At 40.7% G+C, this 12,115-nt stretch overlaps 1 long non-coding RNA gene across 15 annotated transcripts in view; it reads right to left on the bottom strand.

Moving 5' to 3' along the window:
- Positions 1-612: 612 nt before the first annotated feature.
- The window catches only part of LOC108874571 (uncharacterized), a 15,917-nt gene continuing 4,414 nt past the window's right edge, over positions 613-12,115 (bottom strand). Inside the window, exons 2-9 of one of the 15 annotated variants that reach the window (XR_007811444.1) lie at positions 5,018-12,115; positions 4,743-4,933; positions 3,264-4,599; positions 3,050-3,170; positions 2,345-2,932; positions 2,059-2,135; positions 921-1,858; positions 613-838 (exon numbers count right to left, since the gene is read on the bottom strand). The exon at positions 5,018-12,115 is cut by the window's right edge and continues 4,039 nt beyond it. This is a non-coding gene — a long non-coding RNA (uncharacterized LOC108874571). Of the gene's footprint in view, positions 1,859-2,058; positions 2,136-2,344; positions 3,171-3,232; positions 4,600-4,742; positions 4,934-5,017 lie in introns of all 15 variants that reach the window. The other 14 variants (XR_007811445.1, XR_007811448.1, XR_007811453.1 and 11 more) reach the window with 14 other exon arrangements.

Here is a 12,115-nt window from a genome sequence, read left to right as displayed (position 1 = left end):
AGCACCATGTGAACAAGCAGAAGGTCCTGGTCCTCAGAGCAGAGACTTGGTGAGAGAGTCTGTGGTGTCTCCTGCTGAAGCTGTAAACCAGGCAGGTCAACGTGATGCAGTGTGTGTACCACAGGTATCGTACGCTGATGTTGTGAAGAGAGGACGTTACAGTGAAACTCTGTGTGTAGCAGAGTCTGTTCAGATGCACCAGGTGAAGCACAGAGGTGAACACCATGTTTCAAGAAAACCATCTTATGCTGACATGGTACAGACACAGCGTCAGAGAGATGCTTCATGTGTGGCAGGACCTCCTCGTACAGACAGTGTGAACGTGGGAGATCAGCCTGGTGAACATCGTGTCAGAGCGTCCTGCAGCCAGGCTTCTATTTAAATACAGCAGATACAGAAACCAGCAGTGTACCTGTAACTCTCTCACCTTTCTAGCATTCCTTCATGAGAATGAAAACATCACCAGCACAGACCTCGACCGTGTTTTGGATAAAGGTAACGTGTTGTATAAACAGGTAAGACAGATGTTTCCTCAGCACGCTCACCTCACCACTGATGAGCTCCCAGATTTAGTCCCAGCACGCAGACACGTGTTTCATGCTGACAAAAACACTACTTTCCCGGTACGGCACATTAGGAGATCCTTTACCTGGAGCTGTGGACAGTTTTCTGGACCTGGAGGCTGGACTGAGCTGTCTGCTGTCAGATGTGCAGTATGCCTTGCTGTTGATGACAGGGTTGTGTATGGCAGTGTTCAGAACCAGATCAGGCAGGTACGGTTTCTTTGACCCACACCCCAGAGGAGAGGATGGTTTGCCGTCACTGTTTGCTGGTAAAGCTGTCATGGTGACATTCACACATATCAGTGACATGATTGACAGCATCAAAATGTGTCACAAGAGCTTTGGTACACAGTCCACCTGTAACTATGAGCTGAAGCCTGTGGAGTTTCACAGTGAGAACACAGCCAATCAGAGTGAAGCCATCCCAGACACTCAGACTACAACTCCCAGTCCTGTTGTGGTTGATGCTCCAAAGACAAACACTGTGGTCACTGACCTCTCTGATGACATGTTACATGAAGCATAAAGTATGGAAACTGAACCACAACCATTGAGCCAGTTCAGCTTTAATTCTGTCACAGCACATGATGCTCCTCACAAAGAATCACTCTCAACTGTTCCACTGATAAAACCTGCTGCCAGTGATCTGTCTGATAAAGTCTCACATGACCTCTCCTCTAAACTGGTCAAACTTGGTAAAAATGAAAGGAGAAAATTTCAGAGGAGACTAATGATCTCAAGGAAAGCACCAAAAAGAAAAGCAAACCAAAAAAGAAAAGAGAAGGAAAAGTATTCTTCTAATGAATCATATAGTCAAAAAGAAATCTTATTCAAGCAACAAATTGTCATGTCCAAGAAATTATGTTAACTCACTGCTGTGTTGTCCTGTCTTCATGTTGTCTTGTGTCTTCCTGTTTTATTTTGAAATCTTACTCTCCTCTCGTTTCAGGTCACTTGCCTCTTCCCCTCATGTGTTTCCCTCCTGTCTGATTGCTTGCCCCGCCCTGATTGTCTCCACCTGTTCCCCCTTACCTTGTGTCTATTTAGAGTCTGTGTCTCCCTTTGTCCTGTGCTGGTTTGTCCTGTTCATTCAGAGAGACAAGCCAGCCTGCACCTCGAGTTCCAGTCACACCAAGTTTTTGATCCCTTGTCTTGCCTTGTTTGTTTCATAGTTTTTGCCTCCTTGTGAGTGATTTTCTGTTGTTACTTTGTCTATTAAAGATTTGTTCATTTCGTACTTTTGAGTCTGAGTTGTGCATTTGGGTTCACGTCCTAGTTCAGTTGTGACACAAATACTGTAATGAAGGATTCAGACAAGAAAAACAGCAGTACATCACCAACCGCTATCACAGCAATTCCAACTTCAGACAGAAACAAAAACAGTATTTTACCAAAACATACAAAGAGCAGAAAAAAATCTGTACTGAAAGATTCAGAGAAGATGACAGTTTTCATCAGAGAAAATCAATAAATAATAAGAAAATCAATACTTCACCAAAAGATACAGGGAAACTGAAGAATTCAGGCAGAAGCAGTAATCTTATGTCACTCAGCGTTATGCTCATGATCAATCTTTCAGGATAAAACACAGACAACTCATGAAACAAATAATGCGAGACAGATATAACAACAATCTTGCATTTAAAATTCTGCACAGCATGAGATGTGCCATGAAAATAAAGAGGAAATACAGACGGATAAACAGACAAACCCCAGAAAGTGACCACGGTTTGATCAAAGAGGCCATATCTGTTTTCAGATCACATACAAACCCCACTTACGTCTGCACTGTAGAAGTGGCTGCTGAATGTCTGACAGGAAAATATGTTCATGTTTGTGATGACGGCTGCAGAAATGAACAGTGTAAAGTTCCTGATGAGAGAAAGGATGAATGGATCTGTCACACCTGTCATGATCATCTTAAAAAGGAGCCATGCCCTCTCTGGCTGTAGCCAACAACATGGAGCTTGTTGATATTCCACCTGAGCTGTGTGACCTCAACATTTTGGAGAGACATCTGATCGCCAAGTGTTTTCCATTTGCTAAGATCATCTCACTTCCCAAAGGCAGACAGAGAGCAATACGTGGTAATGTGGTGTGTGTCCCATCTGAGGTGCAGGAAACAGTTGAAGCGTTACCCAGACTGAGAAGTGAGTCTCAAGTCCTGAGAGTCAAACTGAAGAGACGATTGTGTTACAGAGGTCATCAGCTGTTCCAGACTGTCACCTGGTCTAAACTGCTACAGGCCCTGAATAAACTGAAACACATTCACCCACAGTATGAGGACATAAGTATCAGAGATGAGGCTGAGCTGTGTGACCCCACACTCCCTGATGATGATGATGATGATGATAATGAATGAGGATCATCTAATGGAAATTGACAGGTTGGACAATGGTGCACTTCATGAGGCAGAACATGAGCCTGATAATGAGCAGGATGTTGATATGTGTCTGGCAGATGTGTTTTGTCTCACAGAAACTCACCTACAGGGCTCCTTTGTTGCTGAGAGTCTCCACCTACAAGGTTACAACATGTTCAAATGCAACAGACACCTGTCCTACACAAAGTTCCCTCAGATGGCCAGCAGAAGTGATGGTGGAGTTGCTGTTTATGTCAAAGACAACATTCAGGTTCATGAGAAACAGTATGTTCATAATGTAACTGACCTTGAGTTTGTGGCTACGCAAGGATACGCACAACTCATCACTGCTGCAACCACAGAGAAGAACACACTGCTGGACCTGATCTTCATCTCACAACAACAGAGATGTCTCTATTCTGGTGTGATGAAAACCTATTACAGCTATCACGACCCTGTGTACTGTGTACTGTCAGCTGAGTCTGAAAGGTAAAGAAAAATGCAAATGATTTGAATCTAAAATCCACATTTTCAGTGCAGAGATCTGAGAAAGTAGTTTATGAGAACTTTGTGTGAAATTGTGAGAAAAGTAGAGCACAACAGTGAGTTCTAAAAAGCATACTACAGTGGAGTATAGACTAAGTGATAATGATGAAAGAGAGTTAAATGTTCTAATAACAGTTTGGTTTGAGAAGACAGTCATAGCAGTTTAATATGATCTAAATTCGGGGGTCCTCTATACAGCCAGACCACAGGCTGTTCCAGCCTCACTGAGGCTGTGAGGGAGGGAGGGAGGACCAGAGGACTCCTATAAAATAACAAACTGCAAGGTTTCTTTGTGAGGAATAACACAATGTTTGACAAAGTGCTTATCATTTTTATCCCTCAACCATAACACTGTCTTTGTATGTCACCTGGTAAAATACTGTCACAGTGATGTATTCTGTTCAGGTTCCTCCAATGAGTAAGGTAAGGTAAATACAGTGAGGGTCATGTTGTAGTTTTTAGGTAACATTGTTGTTGAACTAATTTAACTGTCCAAAACTAACTAATGTAACTGTTAGGAAACCTAATTTTACTGTTTAACTGGTAATCAGGACTGTTAAGAGTATTGGATAATGTTATAGGTCATATAATCTTTCAGGTAACTATATGTCAGTGAGTTATGCTTCCCTTGTGTTTTGGCCTGTGTATTTATCAGGGTGGGTTTTGGGTCTGGGTTGGTAAATACACAGGCCAAAACTTTCAGTAGCTGTATAGAACTGCTGTAAAGCAGAGCAGTTGTACAACCATACAACTGCTTAAAAACACAGCAGTTCTATACAGCTACTGAAACATATACATGTGTGTATATATACAGCATTACAGTGTATATATACACGTACATCTTTCTGTGTACAAAGCTGTACTGCTACAGTGCAGTGCTGGACCACACAGAGACATGTTCTACTTCCTGCCAGTCCCAGTCATTCTTCAAAGCAGACGATGAGATAACTCCTGCCAACCTTTGCCTCACCTTCTCTGTGACTCTCGGACACTGGATCAGCTGACTACAGCAAAGACATCATCCTGCCACAGACCAGTCATCACAGCACCATCCTGACTGTTGATCAACAGCAGAGTCATCAGTGCTGGACCACACAGAGACCCTGTTCCTCCTCAGTGCTCAGGCTTCTTCACAACAGAGCAGAAGGTATGGTTGGTTTTTGTCATATAACAGGACTTTTTGATGTTTGTTCATTCATCTGTTCATATTACAGTAATACTGTTGCTCTTGACTTTTATGTTACAGTTAGGAGTTTAATAAAGTCATGTACATGAACTTCTTCCTTCAGGTCTTCCTTCACTGTGATTCTCCACTTCACAGTAGAGACCACTGCACAGCTCCACAAGCTAGTGAACTATGTGAGATGGCACTGTGTGCTTCCTCTCTGCAACATCAAGCTCATCCTCCAACACGTGTTAAAGGTAGCAGTTTTATTCTCCTACTCCTGCCATACCAAATCTCCTGATGATCAAAACAACAGAAACACTGTTGGTGCATGCAGTTTGCATTTACAACTAAAGAAATGTCAGAGATAAAGTTTCTCACTGTTTTTCTCTTTAAGGTCTCTGCACCTCTGTGTCCTCCATTTTCATTGACACTGACCAGATGACTGAAAGCAGAAGCTCTACAGCCACTGGAAAGGTCAAAGGTCAGTCCATCTTCATGCTGACACTGTGCTCTGTTGACAGTTTTGGTTTGTGCCAACAACTGACTGAAGAGCATCATGACAGAACAAACTATGAACCCTGGACAGAATGACTGTGTCTCTGAAAACAGCTCTGCAGTTTAAAGGATCTTTTGGACTGTTGACCTCTACCCAACTGAGATATGTTGCATCTCATAAGAATTTATTCCTTTTTCATTTCATTTCCTTTCCTCCCACCCCCCCAACCGCCCACCTGTCTCTTCATCAATAGATAGAGAAAACAGATAGAGAGGGAAAACAGGTCAATTAGTTCAGGTGCCACAGGCACGTCAACTAATTAACCTGGAGGAGAGGCCAGGTTTTAGTCATCTTAATCATTAGTGTGGGGTGTAAGCTGGTATGTATGTTAAAGGTTTCTCACATTTGTGCACTTAGCCTTGATCTAATCTAAAGCTCTGGGTACAGACATGAGTCATACACTGTTTACAACTCCAGTGGTAAAATGTGTGTGAAACTGAAGCTCAGGGTTTTCACATGGGCCTTGTCTAATGATGTGATTGTTCCCATGTTACTCCTCTCACCTGAAGTCACACAGGTGAATTACACTTTGAAAAACACATTCAAATGTTGGATAACATACACCTGAACTGATCATGTTGGTATGATATGACAGTGGAGCTTTGCTGGAGTTGTTGAGTCATGGACTTGATGTGGACTTGGGTTTAAAGTCCCAAATCCACTGGGCTACAATCAGAATTCTTCAGCCTAATTCAGATGTCCAAAAATTATCAGGAGATGGCAGTGTCCAAAGCAGCAGAGTTTATTTGTCGACAAAGAAACCCAGGAACCGTTCACAGTGCATACATTATACACCAGAAATGCTCCAAAAATGTACTGGCTCTGTATATACTCTTTATATACAGTTTTGGCTGTGACTTTCTACGCCTCTTAGGTCATTTTATTGGTTTATCAAATTTACACCATTAAAACATTGGTTAGTCTAACTGTCCATCCTTGGTCCCATTCATTAAAATCAACTTATCAACTTATTTGTCATATGCCAATATCTCCTGGAATGCACCTGGACTTTTCTCTTGCCAAGTTTCGCTTGCTGGGTCAGGTCAAAGCTGGCCCTGTCCTCATCTGACGTGTTCACTCTCTCTGTTATACACCATTATGTCCTAGTCTGACCTGATTATATTTTTTTTTTTTAAAAAGTTATCTTTTACTTTTACACCATTCTTTCTTAACTCTTCCTTGTATCACTTTTAAAAATTATTTCTCTTTTTCACACTTTAATAAGCATTATACAAAAGCATGCTTTATATGCAGTGAACACAAACATCTACTCTCACACAGTGACATTTAACACAGGTTTTCTTTTGAGTTACTTTGAATCATACAGTAAATAATGACAATACCATTTCATCACAATATTCCTTTAAGATCATAAACTTGCTGCAATATTCTGCTTTTTAAAGGCACTTTATGTCTGGGTGTCAGTTCTGAGCCAGGGCTTTTCTTTTGTAGTTCTGTTGTTGTTTGTTCTATTTCCTGTTTTATTTTGTAATCACTACCTCCCTCTTGTTTCAGGTGTCTTGTCTTCCCCCTCCTCCTGTTGATTACCTACCCTGCCCTAATGTGGTTCACCTGTGTCTCATTGTCTGCCCTGCTCCTGTGTATTTAGTGTCAGAGGTTTTGACCCTCGCCTGTGTTTTTTGACCTTGCCTCAGCTCTAGTCCTTTTTGTACCGTTGCTTTCTCTGTTTGCCCTCCTGTGTACCGACCTCGTTTGATTAAAGGACCTTGATTTTGGTAACTCTGCCTCTGCCTCCTGTCTGCGCCTGTGTCCACATTGCTACGCCCTGACACTTTACTCTTTGCACATCACATAGCTGTTGGCTTTTTACACTACAGACTACTGAGCACATTAGATCAAGTCTAACCACTGTGTGAGAAGCCTTTGGTGGTAAGGCTGAACAATTCTGTGTAGAAACCACTGAGATCAATGCTGTCCAACAAAAAAGACACCATGTACTCCATGTTCTAATGTCAAAAGCTCTGGGTTCACAAATGTGTCACCTTTCATCTGTTTATGAGCATAAAATATGTTACATTTTGTTGTTGCCCTATCCTGTCACACTGCATTCATTTGATATTTACCCTCAATAATCCTCACTGCAGTTTTTAATCCACACAGAATGATTGAGCTCTGTGCCTCCTGTAACACCTTCATAGAATGAGTGACAGAGAGATGCCTACACAGATGATGACTGATGGTAACATACGTTGTTCAGCCCTGCCTTACAAAAGTCAAGTTCAAACACTACAGATGACTACTTGACTCCATATTCTGTTGCAGCCATTTTTGTGGCATATCTGAGATATGATATAATTTGTATGCATGTTTGTTATCAGCCTCTGAGAACAGTGGTTAAAAATACAATTAACCTGTGAAACTCTTCTCTCACTTCTGCATTGAGACCTACTTTCCAAGCTTGGCTGCTGATACCAACTGCTGGGTATGACGGCTACTGACAGCCCTTCTCTGTTTATATTAACTTTAACCAGTTTTCCAGTTTAGATGCATGAAACTTAAGTTCAAGCTACATTTAGCTACATCCTCACTTATGGCCTGTACAAGAAGTTCTGGTCAGCTATCATTGTCTGTGTTAGAGAAGCACCACTGGTGGTCTGGACGGCTCTCTCTCTAGTTTATGCTAATTTGTTAAGAAATTATCATAGTGCAGCCAGAGAAAAGCAACTGCAGAAATGTTCAGGTAACCTGAGAATAAGTAAGTGAGTGTGTATTGTCAGTTCTTAACACACGTGTGTGTTAATCACCGCTGGAAACTGAGACCGCTTCAGCTGACACCGGCACCGTGCCAACTACGCAGCCCTTGTCTGGTAGTTTTCTGTATGCAAATTGCAATGAGCCGTCCCCAGTGTGCGATTGCACTTAGCAGCATCTTAGTAATACTAAATACTGGTGTGATATGATTTGAATATTGAATAATGATAAATATTGTAAGTGAATAAATAAATGTGTTAAAATGTACATATTGGGATTAATTCATTTTTTTGAAGTTAAACAACATTAACACAATGTATTAACATCCCAACTGGGTTTTTATCATGACAGATTGTAAGGCTATTCTGGTAGTTATGATTGTATGTTAAGTCATCTGAGTATGTAGTAAACTAAACAGTCAACTGCACAACATGATGAATTTAAATCATGTTAGAAAAAGTCTAGAAATATGACAACACATAATAATTTCATCATCACATTCAGATGTTCAGTATTTTCTTCATCTCATCACCACCACCAGGGTCTAGACCCTGGGGGGTTTCCTATACCAATATATAATATTCCTATACCACAGCCTCATCCCCTTTCAAATATGATGACATAATAATGGGGTCTAATCCCCAATGATGCTCACACATCACACCTCATTTTTCTCTTCTTTGTGCACATGGCAATACAATTTTGTTGACTCGGAATGAAATACATTTGATAGTAATCTTTTGCAGATAAAAACTGAACTAACTAATAACTAAATAAGGAACTAAATCATTTTTTATAAACACTGTATACTAATGACAACAAAGAAACAACAACAACCAACAATGAAAACAAGGAGCATCCTTCATTTGTCCTCAACAGCACTAATTTTTGTGACCTTTCTCCCTTCTCTAGTAAGGCTAACACAGGTTTTTCCAGTCCTGAGTCTGGCATCGAATGGCTCCCACAGGCCATGTTCCACCCTCAACATCTTTCCCTCCTCTGTCAAGAGGGTGGACATGCCTGGCTGCTCCTCTGTCACACCAACAACAGTGACTGAGTCAGCACTGGCTTTGACCTCCTGTTGAGAGGAAAAGAACATGAGCTATCATCTTGTCAGATATATTGGTCACCTGTTACCACAACCAAAATCTCTCTCTAACATTAAGGAAGACTGTTGTCTTTCCACCATTGTCATTATTTCATTTCATTTAAGTCACAGCAATTAGAAAAAAAAGTTGTTTCCTGTCAATTTGAAAACATTTAGTTTAGTAGCTTTAAGGTTAAGTGCATATGGGAAATAAAAAGTCACTGATTTCTTTCATAAGCCTGTAGGTTATCTCTGGTGCACTGATGTGATTTAAGTATGAAATGAATTACTTAAGCCTTTTCATTGTGTTATACTGTACCTCAAGCTTTGTATATGTGGTTGAATGGAGCTGAACCCCATAACCTGAGTTCATTTTGTGCTCTGTCACACAGTGTGACTCCCTAAGCCATAGGATTTACAGTTTTTGAGGTAGCAGACTCTGATCACCAAGAGGAGCCCTCAGCTCCTCAGCTGCTCCATTCATCTCCATATTGAGTCTCCTCAGACATCATCCAAACCAGGCCAGTTTTTAAACTGCCATACTGTGGTCATTTTTCACTTTATCTACACAAATAACACACGTCTGTGTTCAGTAAAGTCTCCCGGCGCTGGTAGTTACCAGATATTATCGATAGGAGTTATGGTTTTTGAATTATTAGGAGAAGTTCAAGAGGTGTGCAGAGCAAAATCTGACTCTGTAGAGGCTGAGACCTTGATATTGCTATGGCAACCTGAGTGCAGTTGGACACAAACAGGTGATTGTGATCAGCTGATCTCTGATGTCTGAGCTGTTCATCAAACTCTTGACTTACTTTTCTGTCAAAATCCTGCTACAAACTGTCTCCACACCACATAGAAGATGTAGATTCACACACAGTTCAACAGTTTTCACTTCAAACAAGTTTTAGAGCAATAGTAACTTGGCAGTTAATTTCAGTTGGTGATGAAAAACACACCCAGACACACTTCATACCTCTTTCTCTCCATTTTAACTGTTTCAGTCAAACCCTCAGCAGCTGATTTTACCTTTCAACTGTTTCTACCTCTTTTACAATTTAACTTCCAACTTTTGATTCTGCATTTAGCTGTTTTTCCTTTCTGCTTCCATCTCTTTTTGGGTTGTAACTACTCCTGCATACTTTCTGCTACAGAAACCATTCAACTATCAAAAGGTTTATTTACCTTTTCACATTTTTGCTTATTCAACTTTCTTCAATTCCTTATGCTTTTTAAAAATGTTCAGCTTAATCTACAATTTTGCTATTCAAACAAATGCTTCAGCTGTTGGTTTTAACTTTCAGCTTCTGCATCTACCCTTTCTCCCTGCTAATTTCAGCCATTTTAAACTTTAACAATTACTTTTGCCATTCAAATTTTTGCATTTCAACACTAGTATTTTTAAGCAGTGTTTACATTTTGATTTCCAACTTTTGATTCTGCATTTGTCTTTTGGCTATTTTCTCAATGCATTTGAATGTTAGCATTTGATTTTTACCACTTCATAGCTAGTAATTGCTATTGCTAACGATTTATTGTCAGTTCTATAAATGACATTTTTATCTGTTTGGTCAATATCATTTTCAATTGCAGACTCAGCAAAATGCCCTTGTGTTGACTTTGCCACTGCTCGTTGAAAAAGGCTAGTCCAGAGAGCTTGAGGTGAGTCATAGCCCAGAGAAGGCTGAAGTTTCAGAAATAACTTTGAGACCATTCAGGGCAATTGTACATAGTTTATATTCTTAAGTAAGTTTTGAAATAGATTTTTGTGTGCAGTGCTCTTGAGTGTTCCTCTTGTTGTTGTTGCTTTATTGTATGTTTTGTGTTGTCAGGAAAGGTTGAGATCTACCTACTCCCGACGCCAAAAGAAAGGATCTAATGCTAGATTCTCCCCATGGTAGTAAGATGCACAGTTTTGATTAAATCTCTAAAAACGTTAATCAATATAATGTGAAGCATTGTAATTGATGTATTGTGTGTGTATGAATGAAATGAATGGAAAATCGTACAAAACTGTGATTAAGCAATGGCAGGATTGTGGCATGACTGGAAAGTACCAGATGGCCTGTTTGGTCTTAGCAAAAAGGGAAGTTGGTAAAGCACTGTAAGAATGGTATGAGGGTATCTCGGCCATCATCAAGAGGGCTTCTTTTCTTCAATTAGAATGAAGGAACCTGGGAGATTATTCACTGTCAAGAAGACTCAAGGCAAGAGGAGTTTCACAAAGGATTATTAATTTCCCCATTGCAGTGAAGGAATTGTTCTCTGAAGATTTAACAAGTTTGCCAGGCCCAGAAAAAGGAACTGTGAATCGGGCGAGGTCCTCCGGGACTTTGTACGGAGTCAGGAGACTCACCCCTCTCAGGACCGGCCTGAAAAGAGGAAAGGTCGGCTAAGGCCAAGCTGCCAACCCCTCCAGCTCTCTCACCAAAATACCCATCTTAGTGACCAGCTTCAGCATTCATTATGGGAATCAGTGAGTTACTCATTTCAGAACTATACTAATTGGGAAATTAATTATATTATTTTTACTTTTTATATGATTGTGCTGTATGCTTTGCCCTTGCCAGAACTATATTCAATAAAATTCATAAACTGTATCTAAGGATAAGTCGTGGACAGTTGTTCTGTTCTTCCCAGAAAGGTGAAATACTAGGTCAGAGTGTGTAATGCATCATAAGGTTCCTAAAGGTTATTTCAGCCTCTCAAATTAACAGACCCTTGGGGCTTACAGAGCCACTAAACAATTTCCTAGCACCATACCAAGTGCAAAGATATTTAGGAGGAGAGCTGTCGTAAACAGGTGTGACTGGTGATCGTATCCGACCCATAGGGCTACTCGGTTGGGTGTGACATTAGTGGTAGTAGGTTAGGCATCTGGAAGTAGACAGTTAGTAGCTAGGCGAATCTCCTCATCACCAGCTTATAAAGCCGCAGAAACTGTAAGTTGGGTGAAAACACTACAGCTGTGAGCTTGGACCCTTTAAACGGAGAGCTGGTCCAGACCTCCTGTACCGGGGTAAAACTGGCGATCTAACAGTGTGTTTAATAAATGTTTTTGCTTCTGAGAATTCTTTATCAACTTGTGTCATTTGAACACATACTTCACGAGGATAGTCTTTAG

The sequence above is a fragment of the Lates calcarifer genome, unplaced genomic scaffold, assembly GCF_001640805.2.
Source record: "Lates calcarifer isolate ASB-BC8 unplaced genomic scaffold, TLL_Latcal_v3 _unitig_5474_quiver_733, whole genome shotgun sequence".
Taxonomy (NCBI): domain Eukaryota; kingdom Metazoa; phylum Chordata; class Actinopteri; family Centropomidae; genus Lates; species Lates calcarifer.
The sequence above is the reverse complement of the archived record's forward strand: the minus strand, read 5'-3'. Positions and strand labels throughout refer to the sequence as shown.